Below are 27,776 nucleotides of genomic sequence, written 5' to 3'. Positions count from 1 at the left end.
ACCTCTGCTTAAGCTAGTTGAACATTTTTGACAGATGACTTTGCGCTGATCAGTTGGATGTTGTTTAAAAAAATGCCAGACTGCACTCTTCCTAGACTCTGATCCCTTTTCAGGGATTGCAGACTGAGCTTTAACCGGATGGCAACGCTGTGCTCCAACAGGTTTTGGCTTTGACACGCGTTTTGGTCCAGATACGGGCCCGGCAGATGGAACCTGTTGCGATGTTGATGCCTGCTGCGGCCCCTCCTCCACCTCCGCTTCTGAACTACTGCCGCCTGCACCCTGTTCCCCCAATGGCTGCCAATCGGGGTCAATAACTGGGTCATCTATTACCTCCTCTTCGAGCTCGTGTGCAACTTCGTCTGTGTCACTGTGTCGGTCGGTGGTATAGCGTTCGTGGCGGGGCAACATAGTCTCATCAGGGTCTGATTGTGGATCTGTACCCTGAGAGGGCAATGTGGTGGTCTGAGTCAAAGGAGCAGCATAGTACTCTGGCTGTGGCTGTGCATCAGTGCACTCCATGTCAGAATATACTTGTAATGGGCATGGCCTGTTAAATGTTTCACTTTCTAAGCCAGGGACGGTATGTGTAAAGAGCTCCATGGAGTGACCCGTTGTGTCGCCTGCTGCATCCTTCTCTCTTGTTGTAGTTTTTGCTGAGGAGGACAAGGAAGCGACTTGTCCCTGACCGTGAACATCCACAAGCGACGCGCTGCTTTTACATTTACCAGTTTCGGAAGAGGAGGCAAAAGAGCTAGAGGCTGAGTCTGCAATGTAAGCCAAAACTTGCTGTTGCTGCTCCGCCTTTAAAAGCGGTTTTCCTACTCCCAGAAAAGAGAGCGTTCGAGGCCTTGTGTAGCCTGACGACGAAACTGGCTCCACAGCTCCAGACTTAGGTGGAATATTTTTATCCCCACGACCACCTGATGCTCCACTACCACTACCATCATTACCAGCTGACAATGAACGCCCACGACGACCTCTTGCACCAGACTTCCTCATTGTTTTAAAATCTTAACCAAAGTAACTTTATTTGTTGCTATCAAACAACTTACACGGTGAGCTATAACTTCAGTATGATTTCAATATCCCTTAACAGGTTGGTGAGACCACAAGGAAAATCAGGCACAATGTTACACACTCTGTTTTCTGTGGCACAAAATCACAGAGATGACACACACGCAGGACTGTCACTCAAGCACTAATGTCAATATTAATCTCCCACCTAATTTATTTATTTTTTTTTCTCAGGGAGACTTTAGAAACCAAATAATATTAAAAAAAAAAAAAAAAAAGGCTTTCTATGGCCCACAATTAGAGAGAGAGAGGTGGCACAACCAGGAGTCAAGACTGGCGCACAAGCTGAAAGGGCAATATTACTCTCCCACTGTTTTTTATGTTTTTTTTGTTTTTTTCAGGGAGACTTTAGAAACCAAATAATATTAAAAAAACCAAAAAAAAAAAAGGCTTTCTATGGCCCACTGAATGAGAGGGAGAGAGGTGGCACACCCAGGAGTCAAGACTGGCACACAAGCTGAAAGGGCAATATTACTCTCCCACTGTTTTTTTATGTATTTTTTGTTTTTTCAGGGAGACTTTAGAAACCCAATAATATTTAAAAAAAAAAATAAATAGGCTTTCTATGGCCCACTGAATGAGAGGGAGAGAGGTGGCACACCCAGGAGTCAAGACTGGCACACAAGCTGAAAGGGCAATATTACTCTCCCACTGTTTTTTTAGGTTTTTTTTTTTTTTTCAGGGAGAATTAGAAACCAAATAATATTAAAAAAAAAAAAAATAGGCTTTCTATGGCCCACTGAATGAAAGGGAGAGAGGTGGCACACCCAGGAGTCAAGACTGGCACACAAGCTGAAAGGGCAATATTACTCTCCCACTGTTTTTTTAGGTTTTTTTTTTTTTTTCAGGGAGAATTAGAAACCAAATAATATTAAAAAAAAAAAAAAAATAGGCTTTCTATGGCCCACTGAATGAAAGGGAGAGAGGTGGCACACCCAGGAGTCAAGACTGGCACACAAGCTGAAAGGGCAATATTACTCTCCCACTGTTTTTTTATGTATTTTTTGTTTTTTCAGGGAGACTTTAGAAACCCAATAATATTTAAAAAAAAAAATAAATAGGCTTTCTATGGCCCACTGAATGAGAGGGAGAGAGGTGGCACACCCAGGAGTCAAGACTGGCACACAAGCTGAAAGGGCAATATTACTCTCCCACTGTTTTTTTAGGTTTTTTTTTTTTTTCAGGGAGACTTTAGAAACCAAATAATATTAAAAAAAAAAAAAAAAAAAAAAAAATAGGCTTGCTATAGCCCACTGAATGAGAGATAGCACACACAGCAGTGGCACACAAGCCCTTACTGAGGCCAATATTTTTCTCCCACTGATTGATGTAGTGTTTTTGTGTTGAGGTAGAATTTAGAACACAAATCACGGAAAAAATAAATAGGCTTTCTATGGCCCACTGAATGAAAGGGAGAGAGGTGGCACACCCAGGAGTCAAGACTGGCACACAAGCTGAAAGGGCAATATTACTCTCCCACTGTTTTTTTAGGTTTTTTTTTTTTTTTCAGGGAGAATTAGAAACCAAATAATATTAAAAAAAAAAAAAATAGGCTTTCTATGGCCCACTGAATGAAAGGGAGAGAGGTGGCACACCCAGGAGTCAAGACTGGCACACAAGCTGAAAGGGCAATATTACTCTCCCACTGTTTTTTTATGTATTTTTTGTTTTTTCAGGGAGACTTTAGAAACCCAATAATATTTAAAAAAAAAAATAAATAGGCTTTCTATGGCCCACTGAATGAGAGGGAGAGAGGTGGCACACCCAGGAGTCAAGACTGGCACACAAGCTGAAAGGGCAATATTACTCTCCCACTGTTTTTTTAGGTTTTTTTTTTTTTTTCAGGGAGAATTAGAAACCAAATAATATTAAAAAAAAAAAAAATAGGCTTTCTATGGCCCACTGAATGAAAGGGAGAGAGGTGGCACACCCAGGAGTCAAGACTGGCACACAAGCTGAAAGGGCAATATTACTCTCCCACTGTTTTTTTATGTATTTTTTGTTTTTTCAGGGAGACTTTAGAAACCCAATAATATTTAAAAAAAAAAATAAATAGGCTTTCTATGGCCCACTGAATGAGAGGGAGAGAGGTGGCACACCCAGGAGTCAAGACTGGCACACAAGCTGAAAGGGCAATATTACTCTCCCACTGTTTTTTTAGGTTTTTTTTTTTTTTCAGGGAGACTTTAGAAACCAAATAATATTAAAAAAAAAAAAAAAAAAAAAAAAATAGGCTTGCTATAGCCCACTGAATGAGAGATAGCACACACAGCAGTGGCACACAAGCCCTTACTGAGGCCAATATTTTTCTCCCACTGATTGATGTAGTGTTTTTGTGTTGAGGTAGAATTTAGAACACAAATCACGGAAAAAATAAATAGGCTTTCTATGGCCCACTGAATGAAAGGGAGAGAGGTGGCACACCCAGGAGTCAAGACTGGCACACAAGCTGAAAGGGCAATATTACTCTCCCACTGTTTTTTTATGTATTTTTTGTTTTTTCAGGGAGACTTTAGAAACCCAATAATATTTAAAAAAAAAAATAAATAGGCTTTCTATGGCCCACTGAATGAGAGGGAGAGAGGTGGCACACCCAGGAGTCAAGACTGGCACACAAGCTGAAAGGGCAATATTACTCTCCCACTGTTTTTTTAGGTTTTTTTTTTTTTTTCAGGGAGAATTAGAAACCAAATAATATTAAAAAAAAAAAAATAGGCTTTCTATGGCCCACTGAATGAAAGGGAGAGAGGTGGCACACCCAGGAGTCAAGACTGGCACACAAGCTGAAAGGGCAATATTACTCTCCCACTGTTTTTTTATGTATTTTTTGTTTTTTTCAGGGAGACTTTAGAAACCCAATAATATTTAAAAAAAAAAATAAATAGGCTTTCTATGGCCCACTGAATGAGAGGGAGAGAGGTGGCACACCCAGGAGTCAAGACTGGCACACAAGCTGAAAGGGCAATATTACTCTCCCACTGTTTTTTTAGGTTTTTTTTTTTTTTCAGGGAGACTTTTGAAACCAAATAATATTAAAAAAAAAAAAAAAAAAAAAATATAGGCTTGCTATAGCCCACTGAATGAGAGATAGCGCACACACAGCAGTGGCACACAAGCCCTGACTGAGGCCAATATTTTTCTCCCACTGATTGATGTAGTGTTTCTGTGTTGAGGTAGATTTTAGAACACAAATCACGGAAAAAATAAATAGGCTTTCTATGGCCCACTCAGTGAGAGATGGCACACACAGGGATGGCACTGTAGCAGAAATGCCAATCTTAATCTCCCACAAAAAAAAAACAAAAAAAAAAAAAAAACTGTCCTACAATTACTATCTCCCTGCAGTAATGTAAGCCAGGTATGGCAGGCAGCAATAGGAGTGGACTGATGCACAAATTAAATAAAAAGTGTGGACAAACAAAAAAGATAGCTGTGCAGAAAGGAAGGAACAAGAGGATATGTGCTTTGAAAAAAGCAGTTGGTTTCCACAGTGGCGTACACACAGCAATACAGCTATCACGGAGCCTTCTAGGGCAGCCCAATGAGCTACAGCGCTGAGGGGAAAAAAAAAAAAAAATAGCTTCCACTGTTCCTGCACACCGAAGGTGGTGTTGGACAGTGGAAATCGCTGCAGCACAAGCGGTTTGGTGGTTAGTGGACCCTGCCTAACGCTCTCCCTGCTTCTGATGAAGCGGCAGCAACCTGTCCCTAAGCTCAGATCAGCAGCAGTAAGATGGCGGTCGGCGGGAACGCCCCTTTATAGCCCCTGTGACGCCGCAGACAGCAAGCCAATCACTGCAATGCCCTTCTCTAAGATGGTGGGGACCAGGATCTATGTCATCACGCTGCCCACACTCTGCGTTCACCTTCATTGGCTGAGAAATGGCGCTTTTCGCGTCATTGAAACGCGACTTTGGCGCGAAAGTCGCGTACCGCATGGCCGACAAGCACAGGGGTCGGATCGGGTTTCATGAGACGCCGACTTAGCCAAAAGTCGGCGACTTTTGAAAATGATCGACCCGTTTCGCTCAACCCTAGTAACGAGTATACTCGCTCATCACTAGTAGTCTCACATTAGAAGCAGTAGTGGATGGTGAGATATGGAGCCTGAAAGTCAAAACTTCAAAACATTGTTACCCTTTTGCTCATCAGTGTATGTTCCCCGCTGAACTGCAGGAAGCAACAGCTTGTGGGAATGTCACATGGCAGTTGTAGTAAATGAGCAGCCACTTCTTAGGTTGTAGTCTTATCATTCCGTCTGCAGTCAAGAATCCACTGAATGTTATTGCTGATAGACCGGTGGGGAGTGGACACAGCAGGACTCCTCAGGGAAGTGAGTAAATCTTTTTTTATTTCATTTTTTTTTTACCTTCCTTGGGTCAAATGACTTAAAATATAGTGGAAAACCCCTTTACATGAGAATGCTGACATGAATCTATTTATCTCTCTAGGCGTAATGTCCCCTACACCCTCTACCATGTCACAGGTATACCAGCCGCTGAGTTGATAACAGGACAATCAAGGAATACTCTGCTTCTGTAGCTCGGATCTTGTTTGCCCCAGAGGGCCTCTGCTATAACAGCGGTGCTGAGAGAAACTCACTCATTTGTTTCCTCCTGTATTGGATGATAAATAATTCAAGCTTAACGCCAAATCTTTGATTAAAATCTCCTGTCCCGTGATAGAGAATTTCAGAAAGGTAATTTTTCTACAGAGACATAATTCACATGGGGAAGAAATAAAGGGCTTTATCCTATAATAGAGTATACAAGATATACAGATGTGCCTATAAGCTTACATATAATAGTGATTTAGGGTGGCTTGTCTGCCGAGGCATGGCACTTAAAAGATTTTGGATGATTATTTTCTCTTTTTTTTTGCTTGGATATATCATTTCAGTGTCAGGACACCTTTTCCAGTCATTTTATGGCAGTGTCATCATTTTGACATTACATTCCAAAACCCGATTCTGTGTCTGCCTTCTTAACTGTTCATCAAATGCTGGATTGATGTGCATCAGAGATGGAGATACAAGTTCTGAAATAGTTCAAGGTTCAACAGTGGTTTCTTAAAGATGTGAATGTGACTGTGAGAATAATAAATTTGGGCAAAGACTATTTGGCATATTTTAAGATAATATGATGTTTTCATTTGATATAGACAATGCACATATTGTTATCTCAACATAACTGGCATCATTTGTGCTTTAAAATGGATCTTATAGCAAAAGTTATTAATTGGCCATGCCAGCTATTCTGTTTGCACTGCCCCTGAAAATGGTACATTCCTCCTTTGGGTTTTATTCAAGACTTTTCTTAAAGGGTTTATCCAGGGCTGCCTACTACCTGCCTGCTGTGCCCGGTGCCAATCTCTGCCTGCACAGAGCAGTCGCAGACGGCTCCTACTGGCAATTCAGCAGACGTCACGTCGACAGAGCAGCGGCTTCTCTTCTGCTGTGCTCTGTTGATATGGCATGACTGTTGACAACACGCTGATTAACTGCCAGATCCCCCTGCGTAGCTGTGGCCTAGATGATGAAGAGCTGCTCTGTTGACGTTGAGCAGCTGAATTGCCAGCAGGAGACCGCTCTGAGCTGGCACCAGGTAGACAAGGCAGGTAGCCACTAACTTCCTGCCTGTTAGTTTTTAGGCTCATAGGAAAAGAATAGCCCTGGATAAACCCTTTAATATAATTTCTGTTCATAAATAGGCATCCAAAATCCTCCTTTGAGTCTATGTGTTTGTACAACTTTAAAATGTCGCCACTACCCTATAACATGAAGTTCCCTGACCCTCTCTCCTGTACCCAATGCCTTTTTTTAGTTTACCTTTTTTTTTATTGTCTTCTTTATTATCTATATTATAAGAGTAGGTACCTGCTTTAAATTGTTAGAGTGACCTACCTTAGACACCCATTGGTTTACTCAGAAAAGTCAATAACCACAATATAGATAAAATAGATAGGAAATCAATTTACTACCGCAAGCAGCATGACCTTACAGCACTGGGGTCCTAAGTTCCGAGCCCACCAAGAACATCTGCAAGGGAATTGTAAGTTCTACCCGTGTTTGTGTGAGTTTCCTCCTGGTACTCCGGTTTCCTCCCACACTCCAAGACATACTAATACGGAATTAAGCTCATGATCCCCCAATGGGGACAATGATGATGATGATGTCTGTAAAACGCTGCGGAATATGATAAGATAAATTAAGGCTGTACATGAATGTCTCTATACAGTGTCTCTATATCTTGTGCATTTTCATACAATCTGAGATACTGAATGTGGTAAAGTATTTAATAACTGTTCAGTAAAAAGTATTCCATGGATTTGGGTTGGTTGCTATAAGCATTCAGAGACAAAACAGGCTGGATAAAAAAAAGCCAATACTGTTTTTACAGAACTAATTAGAATTATTATTAAAATATTTGCTAGATAATCTCCTTTGGGTACATCGAGCATTGATAAATAAATGATCAAGAGTGAAGATCAAGAAGAAGCCTCCCAGTGGTTGACCAGCAGGCAGATGTAACGTTCCATATTGGACTCCGCAATTTCGTGTTGAAGGTCACGCATACGACTGAGGTTGGAGAAAGATCTAAAAAAACAGTTCTCAATGAATAGTCAACGGAAATATTCTAGCATACTCTAGGTCATAGGATTGAAAGACTTCACATGTATCATTCAGCACTCCTGCGAATCGTCTTTTTTTTTTCATGGTACCACGGAACAGTTACATTTCTTCTCTAGCATTTGACATGAATGCTAGCTCTTTTCAATCTAGTTTGTTAAGGAAGACTGACATACTAGACAGGCTTTACACTCGGCAAATGCCCACACTCTATAATAACTCACATTTTCAACTACATTTTTTTTCTGTCTGGTGAACAATAATCAGTGCCAGCAATGCGGCTTTTCTGCTGCGTAGATCAAACTAGGTACTACTCTCTGGGATACAATGCTTACAATAGTGAGTGACATCTCTCTCTACTTAATAGCCAATTCAGAAACAGATATTCCCAACCATTTACAGATTAAGTAGCAGTTCATGCTTAAGCAACCTCCGTGTCATCCTGTCTTGAGTGAGCCTCCATTAACAAAATGGCTTCAGGTTTTAGTTTAAATCAGATATGATTGTAAGATTGGATAACTGGCATTCACATATAGAATTACTTTTAGAGAAACCTGAAGAGAAAAAATTACCTATATCATCTATCAACAGGATATAAATAATAAATGTAGAATCGCTGGAACCCCTAGTAATTATGAGCAGAGTAGGACTGGGGTTCCCAGTGCCCAGCAGTAACATTGACTCTAGGGGCCCACTGTATAGCTACATGCAAATATTATGTTAAACCACATTCATAGATTTATATATAATAAACTTGAATGATGAGTTGCTGCTTCTGTCTGTACAAAGTGAATCAACTGCATTGTTCAAGCTACTGCTCATATAAGAGGATAAGTAGCCCCATGGGGGGTTCTCCTGTTCCCCTTTGGGCCAGTTCAACCCTGATTATGAGAACGTTCCCATATCTTCTGTGGTAGTTGAGCAGTATTGAGCATGTGTGACCACATGCACATTCAATGTCTTTAAGAGTGGTGGTTGCACGTGCTCACTAAAGCTCCATTCACAAAGGGGAGTTTGACCTTTCCATTCATGGAATTGGAGGAGTTCTCAGTAGACAGACCAGCAATCATACATTTACCCTTCATCAAGTGGAGAGGGAGTGAAAGTTGATGTTACATTTTGCATTTTTACTTCCCCTTCCAACCACAGCCATTTTGTATCTAAGGTACAGCAGTTATGATCTTTGACATATAAAGACCATTGGATGAAAATTTAATTTTAAAACTGAAGATAAATGCAACACAACAGTGTCTCATTCCATAATTATCCAGTGGCATTTATCTTTAAAGTGGTCTTTCACTGATGGTTCAGCATGCACCATGTATTCTTTATTGTATATCCTCAAGTACCAGATGTATTTGGATGTGTTGTGATCAATAACAGGTCTAAGCCCCATGACCACAACTAAAAATTTGACTATTCTTCTATATGGATAGGTCATCAATGCTTTCATAATACAGTAGAAAAACCTCCTAAGTTAAAGATATTGCTTGTGCCTAAGGACTAAGGCTTGACTGGCCCATGGGGGGGGGAACCTCTGGTAGGCCAAGGTTCTGAAACATCATATTAAACCTCAGTGACAATTTATTTGTATAAGGGATCTATCATGTTATGGGGATATCCCATAAATAAACTATTATTCATGACTACACATGTAACCAGTGTGGGAACATTTTAAAATGCAATAGAGTGAATATAAATTTGTTCCGTATGGTGAATGTCTCAGGGTAATTCACTGTAGTAATCTGGTGGGCGTCATGTACCCAAGTTCAACACATCTGAGGACAGCACAGTATTCAAAATGTCTATGTAAAAAAACAATGAAATCCTTTGACTAATTCACACCCACTCTTATAAAGAGCATTTTAGTAAATGGACCTGCTTGTCCTGTCCTGTAACCATACATAGAGAAGAATGCAATGAAATTATAGTCCATCGATGCTTACTATAATTTGGCTTAGTCAAAGGTATTGTCTTATTTTCCCTTTCTATAACAACTCTGAGTACATCAACATGAAAACAGCTGAAAATAACCCAAACACCAGAGCTCCAATTCAATCTGCCTCCTTCCTGCTTACCAAAGGGTCTGTCATCTAATGAATAACACTTAGTACCGATCAATTAGGCTGTCCTCCGCTGTGCTGCACATCGCCAATCAGTCAGTCTGCCTCCGACTGAATGACACTCACCACTGATCAGGGGTGCTTGCCCTCCACTAAATTAAATTCAATACTGATCACAGAGTCTGTCCTACACTAAATAACATTCCATTGACTCGTTGTGAAAGGTTATGGCTTTGTTATTAATAAGGATACTGTCACTGAGATGTAAATGTCATCCCAACAATAGTAGTTAAAAAAAATGAGATGAAAAACATTTAACCGTGGACATCGAATTCTCAAGGGCTATTTACTTGATAGGGAATTTTTAATGATATTACTGGAAACTAGAAGCTGTTTACAGGAGGCATAATCACGCCGATGACAGTGAGCAAACATGGATGAATAATACATTTAATTGTTTTCTTTAAATAACTGGTTTCTTAAAGAAGTCCTACAAAAGGATGTTTGCCCAAAACCAACAGTTTTTATTCAGTGCTTTAAAAGTTACGCGCAATCACAGAGACATCAGATCTCATGCCACTCTATCTGGATCAAACCAATAAGCATTGTCAATAAAACACGAGCAAAAGCTTCTTCTCATAGTAGGGTTGTAGCATAGATCTCAACACAAAGGAAATTAAAGCTTCACTCCGGCGTTTTTTTATTGCAGCCCTGGAGTGGTGTTACTAATCTAAGGTCCTTGCCCCTGGTCTTATACTGACAGTTACGGTCTTCACCTGTTTCTGGCGCCACTCCGGTCGGTCGTCACTAGTTTGTGACCTGCCGGAATGCTCCAAAGTTTGCTTAGGGATCTGAAAGTCATAACTCAATGTAAGTCTATGAAGCCAGAAATGAGTCTAGAAAGATATTCTCATAGCTTGTGACTGTTACCTCTGACTTCTGGACACAAGATGGAGGTATGGGACCAGAGCAGTGTCGGGAACAACCAACAATGGCGGCTGGTAACTATAATACTTGGGTCTGGGAAAATAGATAAGTGGCACCACTACATTCAAAAAAATGATGAAGTGGTGCAGTGATAGAACACTAATTGAATTGAAGACACCTGCTAACAGATTCTCTTCAAAGGCTACTTTATTTATACCAGACATTTTTAAACTATATCGTCTGTATTATTACGTGGTATTGATCCCTCTCTGCTTGAAATTAATCTTCAATGATGTTTGCTAATATTATTTGTAGTTTCTTAGATCACTTTTCAAAACATAAGTTGGTAACCAATAATATGGTGTGTGTGCATTATTGACCTGAGGGTCTATGCAAGAAAATACTGAACTTACAGAAGTTAGAGAATCTAGATATTGTAATATACAGTAGATTTACATGGACCTAAAGAAACATTAGTCCTGTAACTGTTAATGGTTAATTTAGGCCGGGGAATAACTGGCTGCAGCGATCTACATTGGGATTGCTGTCATGATCTCTACACGAAGGACCATGGCTTATACCACTAAAAGGATAAGTGGGTCCTAGAGGAAAAGCTCTACCTACTAGGTGTTATTTTTAATACAGGTCTTTTGTTATGAAGGTCATTTGGGTCTTTTCAAGTATTAGGGAGCAGATATATTGGCTGCCTTGGCACCCCTATAGCTAGGCACGTCTATATCGGATATCTCCATTGTTGAGAACCTCCAGGAACATTCACAAACATATTGTCTGTGTGAGTGATATTAGCAGCTCTCTTTATAAGCAGAACATTTTATGTTTAATGCTCCTTTAATAGCACTAAATGCTTTATATTTCCTGTAATAAGTACATTCTTTCATGCACTTTTCTCTTCCAAGCAGTAAAGTGTCTCTCAGACATTTGAGCAGCATTGTTATAGTCTTCAATAAGAGCCTTGAAGAACAGCTTTGAATCTTAAAGTAGCTAATGTTTCACTTGTGTCACGTAACACTTCCAATAAGTCGCCTTTTCCATTCCTACGTTTATTATCTTAAAAACAACATTGAAAGGAAAAAAATATATATAATTAGCAAAGTATTTGTGAAATAATTGTAATAATATAATCAAGTCCTTCCGGAGAATAACCTTATTTGCAGGTTAATTGTTAGTAAAAATTTTAGAACTTGTTTAATACAATCTTGGCCTAAAGTTTTGAGACTGACACACGTTTTGGTTTTCACAAAGTTTGCTTTCGGCGCTTTTCGATATTTAGCTAGATGTTTCTATGGCTACTGCAGTGCAATTATCAGCATTTTTTAAGGTTTTACACTTTTAGTGACACATATATCAAGTTAATGCAAAGACTCAATATTTACAGTGATGAAACTTGGTATTCAAGTTTCCTGTTCTTCATCATGGCATGCTGAATATTAGCTTTTGGGCCAAATCATGACTGATGACAACCCATTCGTACATAACCAATGCTTGGAGCTTATCACAATTTCTGTGTTTCCATTTGTCAACCCACTTTTTTAGGATTGACCATACGTTTTCATTGAGATTGATGTTTAGGGAGGTTTCTGGTCATGTACCCCAAATTTCAATGTTTATGTTTGCTGAGCCACTTAGTCATCATCACTTTTGCAATGGTCTCCATCATGTTGAAAAAAGCAAAAAATTGCTCCTGGATCATTGAGAGCATTTGCTCTTCAGGATGTTTAGATCCCATTCTTTATTAATGGCAGTGTCTTAGGAAAAATCACTTACCTTGGATGGAAAGCAACGGCACGCATGAATGGACAGAGGATTTCTATTTTTGTTTCAATGACACAGAATGTATGGTGGTGCTCACCTCTTCTAGGCAGAATTATTCTTATAGATGTCCCAAAATAGTCTGTAAGGGGGTGTTCATCAGAAACATATCTTTACCCAAGTCCTCTGCAGTCCAATCCATATACTTCCTGCAGAACGTCAGTCTCTACTTGATGTTTTTCTTGGAAAGAAGTGGCTTCTTTGTTGTCATTTATGACGCCAGGTCGGCCTACAAAAGCCTATGCCACATTGTGGATACAGATGCACTGACAACAACTTGCTACCATTCAAGGGCAAGCTCTTTCCTGATATAAAGCCGATCCCGTAGCTGAATCCTCTTTAGGAGATAGTCCTGACACTTACTGGACTTTCTTGTATGCCCTAAAAAATTCTTAACAGTAAATTAATATCTCTCTTTGAAGTTCTTCATGGTCCCATAATTGGTTTACTTACATTTGCAAATCATCTAATTAATCTCCATAGCAATCTAAAGTTGATATACAGCTCTGGCAAAAATTAAGAGACCACTGCAAAATGTTCAGTTTGTCTGATTTTTCTCTTTATAGGTACAGTGCCTTGTGAAAGTATTCGGCCCCCTGGAACTTTTCAACCTTTTCCAACATATCATGCTTCAAATATAAAGATACCAAATGTAAGTTTTTGGTGAAGAATCAACCACAAGTGGAACACAATTGTGAAGTTGAACGAAATTCATTGGTTATTTAAAATTTTTGTGGAAATTCAAAAACTGAAAAGTGGGGCGTGCAATATTATTCGGCCCCTTTACTTTCAGTGCTGCAAACTCACTCCAGAAATTCATTGTGGATCTCTGAATGATCCAATGTTGTCCTAAATGCCTACTAATGATAAATATAATCCACCTGTGTGTAATAAAGTCTCCGTATAAATGCACCTGCTCTGTGATAGTCTCAGGGTTCTGTTTGAAGCACAGAGAGCATCATGAAGACCAAGGAACACAACAGGCAGGTCCTTGATACTGTTGTGGAGAAGAATAAATCTGGATTTGGATACAAAATGATTTCCAAAACTTTAAACATCCCAAGGAGCACTGTGCAAGCGATCCTATTGAAATGGAAGGAGTATCATACCACTGCAAATCTACCAAGACCCGGCCGTCCCTCTAAACTTTCATCTCAAACAAGGAGAAGACTGATCAGAGATGCAGCCAAGAGGCCCATGATCACTCTGGATGAACTGCAGAGCTCTACAGCTGAGTTGGGACAGTCTGTCCATAGGACAACAATCAGTCGTACACTGCACAAATCTGGCCTTTATGGAAAACTGGCAAGAAGAAAGCCATTTCTCAAAGATATCCATAAAAAATGTCATTTAAAGTTTGCAACAAGCCACCTGGGAGACACACCAAACATGTGGAAGAAGGTGCTCTGGTCAAATGAAACCAAAATCGAACTTTTTGGCAACAATGCCAAATGATATGTTTGGTGTAAAGGCAACACAGCTCATCACCCTGAACACACCATCCCCACTGTCAAATATAGTGGTGGCAGCATCATGGTTTGGGCCTGCTTTTCTTCAGCAGTGACAGGGAAGATGGTTAAAATTGATGGGAAGATGGATGGAGCCAAATACAGGACCGTTCTTGAAGAAAACCTGTTGGAGTCTGCAAAAGACCTGAGACTGGGACGGAGATTTGTCTTCCAACAAGACAATGGTCCAAAACATAAAGCAAAATATACAATGGAATGGTTCACAAATAAACGTATCCAGGTGTTAGAATGGCCAAGTCAAAGTCCTGACCTCAATCCAATCGAGAATCTGTAGATAGAGCTGAAAACTGCTGTTCACAAACGATCTCCATCAAACCTCACTGAGCTCGAGCTGTTTGCCAAGGAAGAATGGGCAAGAATTTGAGACTCTCGATGTACAAAACTGATAGAGACATACCCCAAGCGACTTGCAGCTGTAATCACAGCAAAAGGTGGCACAACAAAGTATTAAGTTAAAGGGGTCGAATAATATTGCACGCCCCACTTTTCTGTTTTTGAATTTCTACAAAAATTTTAAATAACCAATTAATTTTGTTCAACTTCACATTTGTGTTCCACTTGTTGTTGATTCTTCACCAAAAATTTACATTTAGTATCTTTATGTTTGAAGCATGATATGTGGGAAAAGGTTGAAAAGTTCCAGGGGGTCGAATACTTTCGCAAGGCATTGTATATTTTTGAGTAAAATGTAAATGTTTCATTTATTCTATAAACTTCTGACAACATGTCTGAATTTCCAAGCTATAAATTTTGTATTTTTTTTCTGAAAAAGAGAAGTGGTCAAAATTACCCAAAAAACAGTGCTTTCAGACCACAAATAATGCAATGAAAACAAGTTCATAATTATTTAGAAACAACAATACTAATGTTTTAACTCAGGAAGAGTTCAGAAATCAATATTTTGTGAAATAACCATGATTTTTAATCACAGCTTTCATGCTTCTTGGTATGCTTTCCACCAGTCTTTCATACTGCTCCTGGCGCAAAAATGTAAGAAGTTCTTCTTTGTTTGATCTATCTATCTAAGATATGTAGAACTGATATTACATACACCATGTATATTGGATTGAGTTAATAAATACCTATCCCCGATGGGAATTTTCATTCAATTTCTAATCCAATTTAACACTTTTTCACCATTTACGTTATCTATTAATACCTTAGGGCCAAACAGCAAGATTGTGAGTGTATGTGCGGCTATGCATGTCCGCTCCCAGTGCTCACTGTGTATTCATGGCACATAGCTGGGATCTGTACTAGCTTGCTTTTGTAAATTCCAAGGTAGGATCTGTTCCCTGGAGAACGGTGTAAGATGAGTGTAGACAAAATGGTTATACACAGCAAACATCTAATCCCAACAGATCCCTATGGTAAACAGTCCATCTGAGATCCTCCTAGAAGTGTAAAGTTACCTTATCCTGGTATAAAATCGTCCACATCATCGCTGCACGTGTCCGTAATTATTTCAGCGTAATTTTGAAGGTAGTTCTGTTGGCGGAGGTGAGCTGAGGTAATCTAACATCTTGTTGATGTTTTTATAAGGACATTAAATCTTGTGATTATTCTTTTAATGATGGGATTGAATTTAATAAAATTAAGCATTTATGTTAAGGCGACAAGGGATTCCAATTTTCTGTTTTATTTTTCATTCAGTAATGAAGGAGTGAAATTGCACGAGCATACATGAAGGAAGTAGGTAACTTCTTTCTCACTCATAATTAGAAGAAGATTCATCTTTTTTTCCCACAGGGGGTCTTTATTTTTGCAGACATTTAAAATTTCTTGTTGAGTTCGCGGCTAATAAACTGCCCTGTAGATTATTGTATATCTGAGAGACGTAATTTGCTCACCATGCATCAGCATCTGTACGGTCCTTCACATGTGCCGTGTAACTGTGGGTTATGCCTGATTACTGTTCCTCTGCTCTGCCATGATTAGAGAAGAGTGGGGAATATGGAGAATCTGTCAGCCTCTTTATTAAAGAGCATCTATAAGATGGTGATAGCGGTGTGCTTCAGATGGTGCTAAACGGTGTGACAAACTCCCATTTGGGGCACTGTTCTAAAAGTGCAAACCGTAATTATGGCAACACCCAGACTAATTGGTTGAGACGAGACGACACATGGCACATGTCATTGTTGTGACTCCTTTCAGAACATGCTACGGCCATAACTATGTGTTGTCTATCTGCCAAAAATATGTAATTAGCATACTGGGCTAATTGGTAAAATATTAGTCCTGCAACTTTCGAAGCACATGTCTTGTGCCAGTGTGACTTGAGCTGTAATATGAAAAATGTGGCTTAAAAAGATTGTCCCTCAATCAAAACTTATCATTTATCCTCAGGATAGGTGGTAAGTTGCTGATTGCTAAGGGTCCCCATGTCATAGGACAAGGGATTCTCAATACTTTGTTTGAGTGGACGAGCATGAGAATTGGCAATCCAATCAATACCTATTGGACTGAGGTAGGGGTGGGGAACCCCAGGGCCACGAGCCATTTGCACCTCACCATTACCTTTTCTCCGCCCCCTTGGCAGATTCCCGGGGACAGCAGTGCTTGGGCCAGCAGCTGTGTTTTGACAGCCTTCGGCCTTTCAATTTCTTCTTACTCTGTGAGCACACGCACACAGTGCTCATAGTCATTACTGAATGTTGAGGCACGTGCAATGAAAGAGTACGTCATGACACTAGTGCCAGCGTCAAGACACACTTTGTGGGCAGAGATAGGGCACAATTTGTATGGCTTCCGAAGGATCATATAAATATCCAAATAGATCTTGGCAGAAAAAAGGTTTCCAACCCGTCGACTAAGGCCTTGTTCAGACTAGAATATAATATGAAAAAATCGAGCACCACACTGGCCAACGTAAATCAATAGGGTTGTTCACATAAGGTCCCACAATCCCTCTCACCTGATCCTCTACTTAGTCCTATAAATTTAGTAGCATTCTAGGGGGCACATGTGCGGGTCAGGCATGCGTCTCCCTGCAGCAAAAGTATCACTGCAGCAAAAGTATCGTAAAACTGCAGTTATTTCAACGGCAATTAGTCACGGCAGGAGTCAGAACCCCACTCTATCTATCTGTCTCTTTTGGGTATGTCTGCTGAATAAGCACTTCTTATTACTTGGCTCTAGCTTTTGTATTAACCCATCTTACTCCTTCACCATGTTTACGTATGCCCTTACAGTGTTTGCTCCACTAATCCTCTCTCTCCTTCGCTATCCACAAACCCCAGCACCCTCTAGCCAAATAATCATCTCCCCTTCCCTCTTACCTACCCACCTGTCCTCCTCTGCTGACCTGCTCCTTAACCACAAATCTGTCCTAATAAAACATAAAACAAGCCGGCCACTCTCCTCCCACCTGTTCTCCCTTTATCTGCTTCTCCTCACTGCTGGTGACTTATCTCCCAACCCTGGACCCCCACAGCTCATACCTCCCATTACCACCCCCTCCTTCTGCTCCCTATCTAATGTGAACTATCACAGTCTTTCCAACATAAAAACTGTGCCCCTGATGCCCACCCCCCTGCTCCCTCTCTCTGGAGCACTCTGGAATGCCCGCTCAATCTGCAAAAAGCTTCATGTGATTCATGACCTTTTTCTCTCTCACAATCTTGCCTTCCTCGGCCTCACAGAAACATGGCTAACACCCTCTGACACTGCCTCCCCTGCTGCACTGTGTTACCGTGGCCTCCAGATCAGATCAGCTTCTATGAAGAGGTAAGTTCCGGACTGGACCAAGGGAACCCAGTGGATGTAGTATATATGGACTTTTCCAAAGCTTTTGATACGGTGCCACACAAAAGGTTGTTACATAAAATGAGAGTAATGGGGATAGGGGAAAATATGTGTAAGTGGGTTGAGAGCTGGCTCAGGGATAGGAAACAAAGGGTTGTTATTAATGGAGCACACTCGGACTGGGTCACGGTTAGCAGTGGGGTACCACAGGGGTCAGTATTGGGCCCTCTTCTTTTTAACATATTTATTAATGACCTTGTAGGGGGCATTCAGAGTAGAATTTCAATATTTGCAGATGACACTAAACTCTGCAGGGTAATCAATACAGGGGAGGACAATTTTATATTACAGGATGATTTATGTAAACTAGAAGCTTGGGCTGATAAATGGCAAATGAGCTTTAATGGGGATAAATGTAAGGTCATGCACTTGGGTAGAAGTAATAAGATGTATAACTATGTGCTTAATTCTAAAACTCTGGGCAAAACCGTCAATGAAAAAGACCTGGGTGTATGGGTGGATGACAAACTCATATTCAGTGGCCAGTGTCAGGCAGCTGCTACAAAGGCAAATAAAATAATGGGATGTATTAAAAGAGGCATAGATGCTCATGAGGAGAACATAATTTTACCTCTATACAAGTCACTAGTTCGACCACACTTAGAATACTGTGCACAGTTCTGGTCTCCGGTGTATAAGAAAGACATAGCTGAACTGGAGCGGGTGCAGAGAAGAGCGATCAAGGTTATTAGAGGACTGGGGGGTCTGCAATACCAAGATAGGTTATTACACTTGGGGCTATTTAGTTTGGAAAAACGAAGACTAAGGGGTGATCTTATTTTAATGTATAAATATATGAGGGGACAGTACAAAGACCTTTCTGGTGATCTTTTTAATCATAGACCTGAGACAGGGACAAGGGGGCATCCTCTACATCTGGAGGAAAGAAGGTTTAAGCATAATAACAGACGCGGATTCTTTACTGTAAGAGCAGTGAGACTATGGAACTCTCTCCCGTATGATGTTGTAATGAGTGATTCATTAATTAAATTTAAGAGGGGACTGGATACCTTTCTGGAAAAGTATAATGTTACAGGGTATATACACTAGATTCCTTGATAAGGCGTTGATCCAGGGAACTAGTCTGATTGCCGTATGTGGAGTCGGGAAGGAATTTTTTTCCCCATGGTGGAGTTACTCTTTGCCACATGGGTTTTTTTTGCCTTCCCCTGGATCAACATGTTAGGGCATGTTAGGTTAGGCTATGGGTTGAACTAGATGGACTTACAGTCTTCCTTCAACCTTAATAACTATGTAACTATGTAACTCACACCCCTTGCCCCGGCAACAAACATGGTGGAGGAGTGGGTCTTCTCCTTTCTTCAAGCTGCACCTTTCACCCAATCCCACCTCCACCCTCCCTTATCCTCCCCTCTTTTGAAGTTCACTCTATCCGCATCTACTCTCCCTCGAACCTCCAAGTGGCCGTCATATACCGGGCTCCGGGCCCGGCCACTGCTTTTATTGACCAATTCTCCACCTGGTTTCTTCACTTTCTCTCTGCTGACATTCCCACCATCATCATGGGTGACTTCAACATCCCCATTGATACCCTTCAGTCAACAGCCTTTTGGACTTACTCAGTGGTCCTCTGCGGCCACCCACACAGATGGACATACACTAGACCTGGTCTTCACCCTTCTCTGCTCTCTATCTAACTTCACCACCTCCCCTCTCCCTCTATCCTACCACCATCTGCTCACTTTCTCATCCCTGTCCTCATCGGTCACCCATGTCCAGCAACATGTGCACCCCCACAGAAACTTGGCACACCTAGACACCCACACACACTCTGACTCTATCCTACCACTGGCATCCATATCCTCACTCCATGACACAGATAGTACCACTGCTTTCTACAATGCCACTCTCGCATCAACTATTGACACGGTTGCCCCTCTCGTTCATGGCAGAGTGTGACGTATCAATAGACAACCCTGGCACAATAACACCACTAAAAAGATCCTTTCCTCCTTTGGCATAAAAGACCTTGCCCTATCCTGGATCTTCTCATATCTTTCCAACTGCACATTCAGCGTCTCCCACTCCCACACTACCTCCTCATCCCACCCTCTCTCTGTTGGAGTCCCCCAAGGCTCTGTTCTAGGACTACTACTCTTCTCAATCTATACATTTGGCCTTGGACAACTCATAAAGTCTCATGGATTCCAGTACCACCTTTATGCTGATGACACTCAGATCTACCTTTCTGGCCCAGAGGTCACCTCTCTGATGTCCAGAATCCCGGAGTGTCTATCAGCCATATCCTCCTTCTTCTCCTCTCGCTTCCTCAAGCTCAATGTGGACAAATCTGAACTCATCATCTTTTCTCCATCTCATAGATCTTCCTTACCTGACCTATCTATCACAGTTAACGACATCACACTTTCCCCCATACCGGAAGTCCACTGCCTCGGAGTAACCCTTGACTCTGCCCTGTCCTTCAAACCACACATCCAAGCCCTTTCCCCCTCCTGTCGCCTCCAGCTCAAAAATATCTCCAGAATCCATCCTTTCCTCAACCGTCAATCTACTAAAATGCTTGTGCATGCCCTCATCATCTCCCACCTTGACTACTGCAACATCCTTTTCTGTAGCCTCCCTGCTACCACCCTTGCACCTCTCCTGTCCATCCTTAACTCTGCTGCCTGACTAATTCATCTGTCTTCTCGCTACTCCTCCGTTTCCCCTACTAACCTACAAAGCCATCCATAACAAAGTCTCCTCCATATATCTCTGAACTAATCTCCTGATATCTTCCCTCATGTAATCTCTGGTCCTCCCAAGACCTCCTTCTCTCCTCCACACTTATTCGCTCCTCCCCCAACCGCCTCCAAGACTTCTCCCGAATATCCCCCATCCTCTGGAATTCTTTGCCCCAACACGTCCGACTATCAACCACATTCGGATCCTTCAGACGGAACCTGAAAACCCACCTCTTCAGGAAAGCCTACAGCCTGCACTGACCCCGCTGCCTCCTCACCACTACCGAAGCTACCGCCTCACCAACACCGGAGCTCCTGCAACCCTCAACCTATTGTCTCCTTCCCCACCATTCTGTAGAATGTAAGCCCGCAAGGGCAGGGTCCTCGCCCCTCTGTATCAGTCTGTAATTGTTAGTTTGTTTACTGTAAGTGATATCTGTAATTTGTATGTAACCCCTTCACAAGTACAGCACCATGGAATCAATGGTGCTATATAAATAAATAATAATATAAAAGTTTTTCCACTTGGACACTCAGAGCATGCACTATTCTCTTCCGAGTATCGAATGACATGTATGCGCAAAAAAATGGATCCCGTATGGATCATCCGTACTGCATCTGATTTCTATGAATACATTGTCATTATCAATGTAGGAAACTGTTTTGATGAAGTACGTTTTAAAATGTTGTTGCGTAAAAACAGAGGGAACACAGATGCAACGCGGACGTACAATATGGATACACAGATGGTGCATGGATAACATTTAAAATGAAAATTGTCCAGGTTTTCTAGATGAAAATTGGACAATTTTTCATACTTTTATCTGACCACAGCCTAAAAGAAATAGCCCAGTATAGTGTCCAGATCTCTTCATTAGCCTCATAGAAAGCAGTTTACACGCTCGACAGCTATTCAATTCAAACAATGGACTCGGGACTCCTGTTCTTATCATGTGTGCATTTCAAGTCCGGTGCCCAAATAATGACCAGTCTATAAACTACCTTGTGGAGAATAAGTACGTTGGTAGATTGTTACTGTAGGAAAGCTGTTTTAAGGGAATCTGTCAACAGGTTTTTGCTACCTCATCTGAGAGCAGCATAATATAGTAAAACAGACCCTGATTCCAATGATGTATCACTTAGTTTACTGGGTGCAGCAGCTGTCTTACAATCAGAGTTCTTAGATGTAGCATAAAGCAGAGCTCAGAAAGCTAATTCTGCCAAAATGACAACTTTCTGTGTACATTGTCTATTGACAATAATCTGCTAATCAGTGCTGGGGTTATGGTTGGACCAGGTCTTAAGTGAGCAACCCAGGTAGTGACAATCTCCTGGGGATAAAACACTCTTCGTATTAAGACAACAGCATAAAGCGTAATAACTGACACATTGCTGAAATTAGTTTCTCAGCTCCTACCTCATGATGCTGGCCCATTACATAGCAAAAACCTGCTGACAGATTCCCTTTAACAGTGTTAAGCAGCCTTAGGCAAAAAAAGGTAATGTCTGATTACCCAGTTAACTGAATTCATATGGCACCAACAGTACATAGAGTATTATATAACTAAATGACTATTTTAATATTTCAATTAAAAATGTATGTTTTCTAGTTCCAATATGGAATACATTGTATTCTTCCGCTCCTTATTACTTTCTACGAGAAGGAAACAGAAGTGTAAATATCTGCGGTACAACCACAATTCCCCAGTTTCTCATCCTCACCAGTAACCAATAATGATCGTGTCTCCAGAGCTGGCTAGCCTGATTGTACTGGCTTACCACTTGATGTTTTTCAATTCGTCAAATAATACTATCTACTGACCTAGAAAACGTACCAATAAATTTACATGTCACACTACACTATTAGTATTGTAACAAAAATAGAGGATTATGCATTGGACTTACAAAAAAAAGAATGAAACTTAATGTGAAGCTTCCATTTGGATCCACATTTATGGTAAAAGCTTTCTAGAACTGGAATAAATAGCAATTCTCTAATCTAAAAATGTTTCACGCTTTATTTCATGGTCTATTTTTTTTCAAAGAACTGGATTCCTCTGGTCGAATATCCATATTTATCAGTGTTGTTCTTTGGACAGTTTTTACCGGTGTCCTTCATTTTTCTGATACTCATTTGAAATGTATGTCACAGTCTATCTATATACATTGATGCTTGTTTAACTATATTTAATACATTATTTTCTTTTTCATTGGACATTTCTCTTGACTCCATTTTTCGAATTTTTTGTATGTTTATGGGAGTTTTTTGTCATACTGACACACTGAATGTTTTTGTTTGTTGTCAGTAATTCATTATACAAGTTGTGCTCGGATCTATATTTTCATATAGTATAGTGTGTGCATTGTGTGTGTTACTGTAGGGTGTGTGTTACTGTAGGGTGTGTGTTACTGTAGGGTGTGTGTTACTGTAGGGTGTGTGTTAGTGTAGGGTGTTTGTGTGTGTTTGCGTGTTAGGGTATTTGACTTTGAGCTTCCATCCTCATGAATTCCATTTAACTAGGTTCAATAGAGAGTTAGTCAATCTTTTATTTTGTCGGGTTGCCACACGTCATCCCCATTTGTGGAATGAAATAAATATTGATACGGTCTGGATGTATTCAATTTGTCCTGATCATTGACTCGCAGTCATTCTGACAGGAGTCTGTGTGAAACAGAGACTGGGATGTAATTTTTATTGTCAACATGATGTACAGTAGAGCTCAGCCAAACATAGAGTATTGCATCTACAGTACAATTAGGCTTAGAGGAATAGTAATGCAGAGAAACATGGTATCTGCAATTCCATGCCATTTTATATTGTTAGTGCATATGAGGAGTTAATTGAATTACCTAGAATATCTATCCAGGTCTACATTGGGGAGATAGAACATGACTGAACAGCAGGTGCGTGTACTAAAGATGCTACTGCTGGATAGATAATGAATGAAAACTCCTTGAAGAAGTAACCTTATACATAACTTACATTTTATACTTACCTAAATTGCTGCTGTTTTATTATAATATGCTATTAATGTATAGTGTCACAGTTCTAAAAACTGTAATATTCCAATTTAATACATCTTTAAAAGGGTTTTCTCCTAGGAGTGATTGCATATCACTAGCATATGTTATCACTGCCTGATGGATGGGGGAATGACGATGGGGTCCTCCGCTAATACTCGGAATGAAGCTGTAATACCAGCTCTACAATATTTCCCTGCACCGCAGCACTCCAGTCCACCGACTTTGTAGATAAGGGCAAAACACAAGTAAAATATAGTTGAGACCTTCCCTCGATTCTCAGAACTGATATTGGGCTCCAAATGTCGAACCTGCTGTCATTATTATGTTTTTGCGCACCTAGAAAGCCACTTAGGCTACGTTCACATTTGCGTTGTGCGCCGCAGCGTCGGCGCCGCAGCGCACAACGCAAACAAAAACGCAGCAAAACGCATGCACAACGCTGCGTTTTGCGCCGCATGCGTCGTTTTTTTCATTGAATTTGGACGCAGCAAAAATGCAACTTGCTGCGTCCTCTGCGCCCCGACGCGGGCACCGCAGCGACGCATGCGGCGCAAAACGCAAGTGCGCCGCATGTCCATGCGCCCCCATGTTAAATATAGGGGCGCATGACGCATGCGGCGCCGCTGCGGCGCCCGACGCTGCGGCGCTAGCCGCAAATCTGAACGTAGCCTTAAAGAGATTTTTCATTTTCAGCAAACGTTAATCCCCGACCACATGTTACACTACAGAAACAAACCGCTCAGTAGTCACCTTCCTCGGGGTCCATCTGTGAGTCTTGTCGTTGCTCCCGGTGTATGGCTTTGGCTTCGGCACTGACGTCATATTGACAGCGAAGCAGCCAATCAGTGAGCTCGGTGGCTCTGAGGGGGGCATTCCATCTACCTGGTTCACAGACATCGGGAGCAGCAGGAAGACTAGCCGGGTACTTCTGAATGACACCATTCCATGTTCTGAAAAGTGGGGGAAAAATTCCAAGTGTGGCAAAACTACGAAAAAAACCTCTGCAATTGTTTTTGTTTTTTTACAGCCTTCATTATATGGTAAAAATGACCTTCAAATGTGATTCTCCAGGTCAGTACGATTACAGTGATACAAAACGTACATGGTTTACTTTTTATTAAAGTGGTGACATTCTTTTTTATGTTTGTCACCATTTTCCAAGACCCGTGACGTTTTCATTTTTCTGGTTATGGGGCTTTGTGAGGGCTGGTGTTTGCACTCTGAGCAGACGTTTTTATTAATACCATTTTATTATTATTATTATACATTTATACACTCACTGGCCACTTTATTAGGTACACCTGTCCAACTTCTTGTTAACACTTAATTTCTAATCAGCCAATCACATGGCGGCAACTCAGTGCATTTAGGCATGTAGACATGGTCAAGACAATCTCCTGCAGTTCAAACCGAGCATCAGTATGGGGAAGAAAGGTGATTTGAGTGCCTTTGAACGTGGCATGGTTGTTGGTGCCAGAAGGGCTGGTCTGAGTATTTCAGAAACTGCTGATCTACTGGGATTTTCACGCACAACCATCTCTAGGGTTTACAGAGAATGGTCCGAAAAAGAAAAAAAATCCAGTGAGCGGCAGTTCTGTGGGCGGAAATGCCTTGTTGATGCCAGAGGTCAGAGGAGAATGGGCAGACTGGTTCGAGCTGATAGAAAGGCAACAGTGACTCAAATCGCCACCCGTTACAACCAAGGTAGGCCTAAGAGCATCTCTGAACGCACAGTGCGTCGAACTTTGAGGCAGATGGGCTACAGCAGCAGAAGACCACACCGGGTACCACTCCTTTCAGCTAAGAACAGGAAACTGAGGCTACAATTTGTACAAGCTCATCGAAATTGGACAGTAGAAGATTGGAAAAACGTTGCTTGGTCTGATGAGTCTCGATTTCTGCTGCGACATTCGGATGGTAGGGTCAGAATTTGGCGTAAACAACATGAAAGCATGGATCCATCCTGCCTTGTATGGAGCATCTTTGGGATGTGCAGCCGACAAATCTGCGGCAACTGTGTGATGCCATCATGTCAATATGGACCAAAATCTCTGAGGAATGCTTCCAGCACCTTGTTGAATCTATGCCACGAAGAATTGAGGCAGTTCTGAAGGCAAAAGGGGGTCCAACCCGTTACTAGCATGGTGTACCTAATAAAGTGGCCGGTGAGTGTATATCGCCATTTATTCCATGGCGCTTTACACGTGGAAGGGGCAAATATAGACAAGTACAATAAACATGAGAAAAACAAGACACACACAAGTACAGAGGTAGAGAGGACTCTGCCCGCGAGGGCTCACAGTCTGCAGGGGATGGGTGAGGATACACTAGGAGAGGGTAGAGCTGGTCGTGCGGCGGTTCAGTAGGTTGGGGATCACTGCAGGCTGTAGGCTTGTCAGAAGAGGTGGGTCTTCAGGTTATTTTGAAGGTTTCTATGGTAGGCGAGAGTCTGATGTGTTGTGGTAGAGAGTTCCAGAGTATGAGGGAAGCATGGGAGAAGTCTTGGATGCAGATGTGGTTGTGGTTTTGGGGTAGAAACGATGTTTTTATCGCCTCTGATTGCATTTTTTTCAGGTTTGGAAATTTTTTTTTTTTCTCACTATGCCATTCACCAAGTGGGTTAATTAATTTTTTTATTTTGTTAGATCGGACTTTTACCAATCTAGCAATATCATAAATCTGTAGCTTTTTACATATTTTTATTTCTTTGGGGGAAAAATGCCTGATTGGAAACTTATAGATCATATATGATTTTTTACTGACTTTTGTAGTCCCATCAGGGAATGTGAACCTGCAATCTGACTACCGCTGTGTATAGTAAAATAAATCACGCTTTTGTATGAACTCCAGCTTATTGCTGGTACTTTTAGGAGCATAGTCATGATGATCACGGAGTCCTTTAGCAGACACCCAGCTGTAATGGCAACCCATCGACGTCCCGCGATTGCGTTGAAGGTGAGCTAGTGAACTGATAGAACAGCACACCCCCAAGTGAAGAGGCAGAAAATAGTTGAATAACACAGCCATCATCTCTTGGCAAATATGTGGGCTCAGTTCCTGAGCCTGCATCAAAGTTAGGAAGGGAGCATATGACAAAACTATACGTTATATGTCGGATTAAACACTCTGTGGCATATTTATTAATACTGTCTAACTTTTAGACACTGCAAACTAATGATGCACTTTGATGAGCCAATGATCGTTTCTAGGAACACTTGCTACCTATCAATGGACCGCATAACATGATAATGGCTTAAAAAACAAGCAGAATGTTTGTCGTTTGGTCGGATCATTTATGCCATCAAAAAAATAATCTGGCAGCACATGGACAGACATAACACAGTATGGGAACAGGACACTTGTATTAGCAATTGCTCTGTCCCCCTTCTTGTTCTTCCTCCTATGTAAATAGGATGGTAAATGAGCACCATATGTCTTGTACATCATGAATTTGCACTCATGTAATGGTGTGAATGCTGCTTGTGTAAATGTACCATTAGACTAGGCAAAATGCACCAACTTTATCAACGTGGTGAATGCTATTAAATAATTAGGGTGCATCGATAGCTTGCCTAATCTAAGTTCATACCACGTATTCGTTAGCTTACATTTGTGCCAAAAATTTGAACACAAATTTTCCTGCATTTTTTGGTGTAAAATGTTTAATTTAGGCCACACAAGTGAGGCAACTCCACTTTTCAGACAATCTGCAGAAAACATAAAAAACACATAATAAATATAGTGCAAATCATAAAAGACTTTTTTTTGGTGCAAAATGGCCCTGTCTTCTGGTGCATTTAGCCTTCAGGGGTAATCCATTACTTGGAAACCCCTTCTTAAATACTATATTCTCCAGTGTAAAATAAAATGAACAGAGAATCAACTCCCACAACGACGTCATTCAGCAATATCGGAGACTGTTCTCCCAGGTGAACGCTGCAGCCAATCAGTGGCCATCAATGAGCTGCAAGTCTCACGTCCAAGCTTTGACCGAGGGAAGTGCTATCAAAGCAGCCTATTTGCAGCCGCTGATTGGCTGCAGCACTCACATTGCATAAATGGCGCCAGGTGAGTATTTGTTATTTTTATTTTACACTGGGAAATACATAATTTAAGAAGGCATTTTCCAAGTAGTGGACAACTCTTTTAACAAGTCTGCCCCTCTATGCTCCTATAAAGTTTGTTTTCA

General features: G+C 41.1%; 1 protein-coding gene across 2 annotated transcripts in view; it reads left to right on the top strand.

Moving 5' to 3' along the window:
* CDH22 (cadherin 22) overlaps window positions 1-27,776 on the top strand; it is a 543,365-nt gene that overhangs the window by 325,250 nt on the left and 190,339 nt on the right. The window lies entirely within an intron of this gene.

The sequence above is a fragment of the Ranitomeya variabilis genome, chromosome 4 (genome assembly GCF_051348905.1).
Source record: "Ranitomeya variabilis isolate aRanVar5 chromosome 4, aRanVar5.hap1, whole genome shotgun sequence".
NCBI lineage: Eukaryota > Metazoa > Chordata > Amphibia > Anura > Dendrobatidae > Ranitomeya > Ranitomeya variabilis.
Note: the sequence above shows the minus strand (reverse complement) of the source record. Positions and strands in the feature narration are given on the sequence as shown.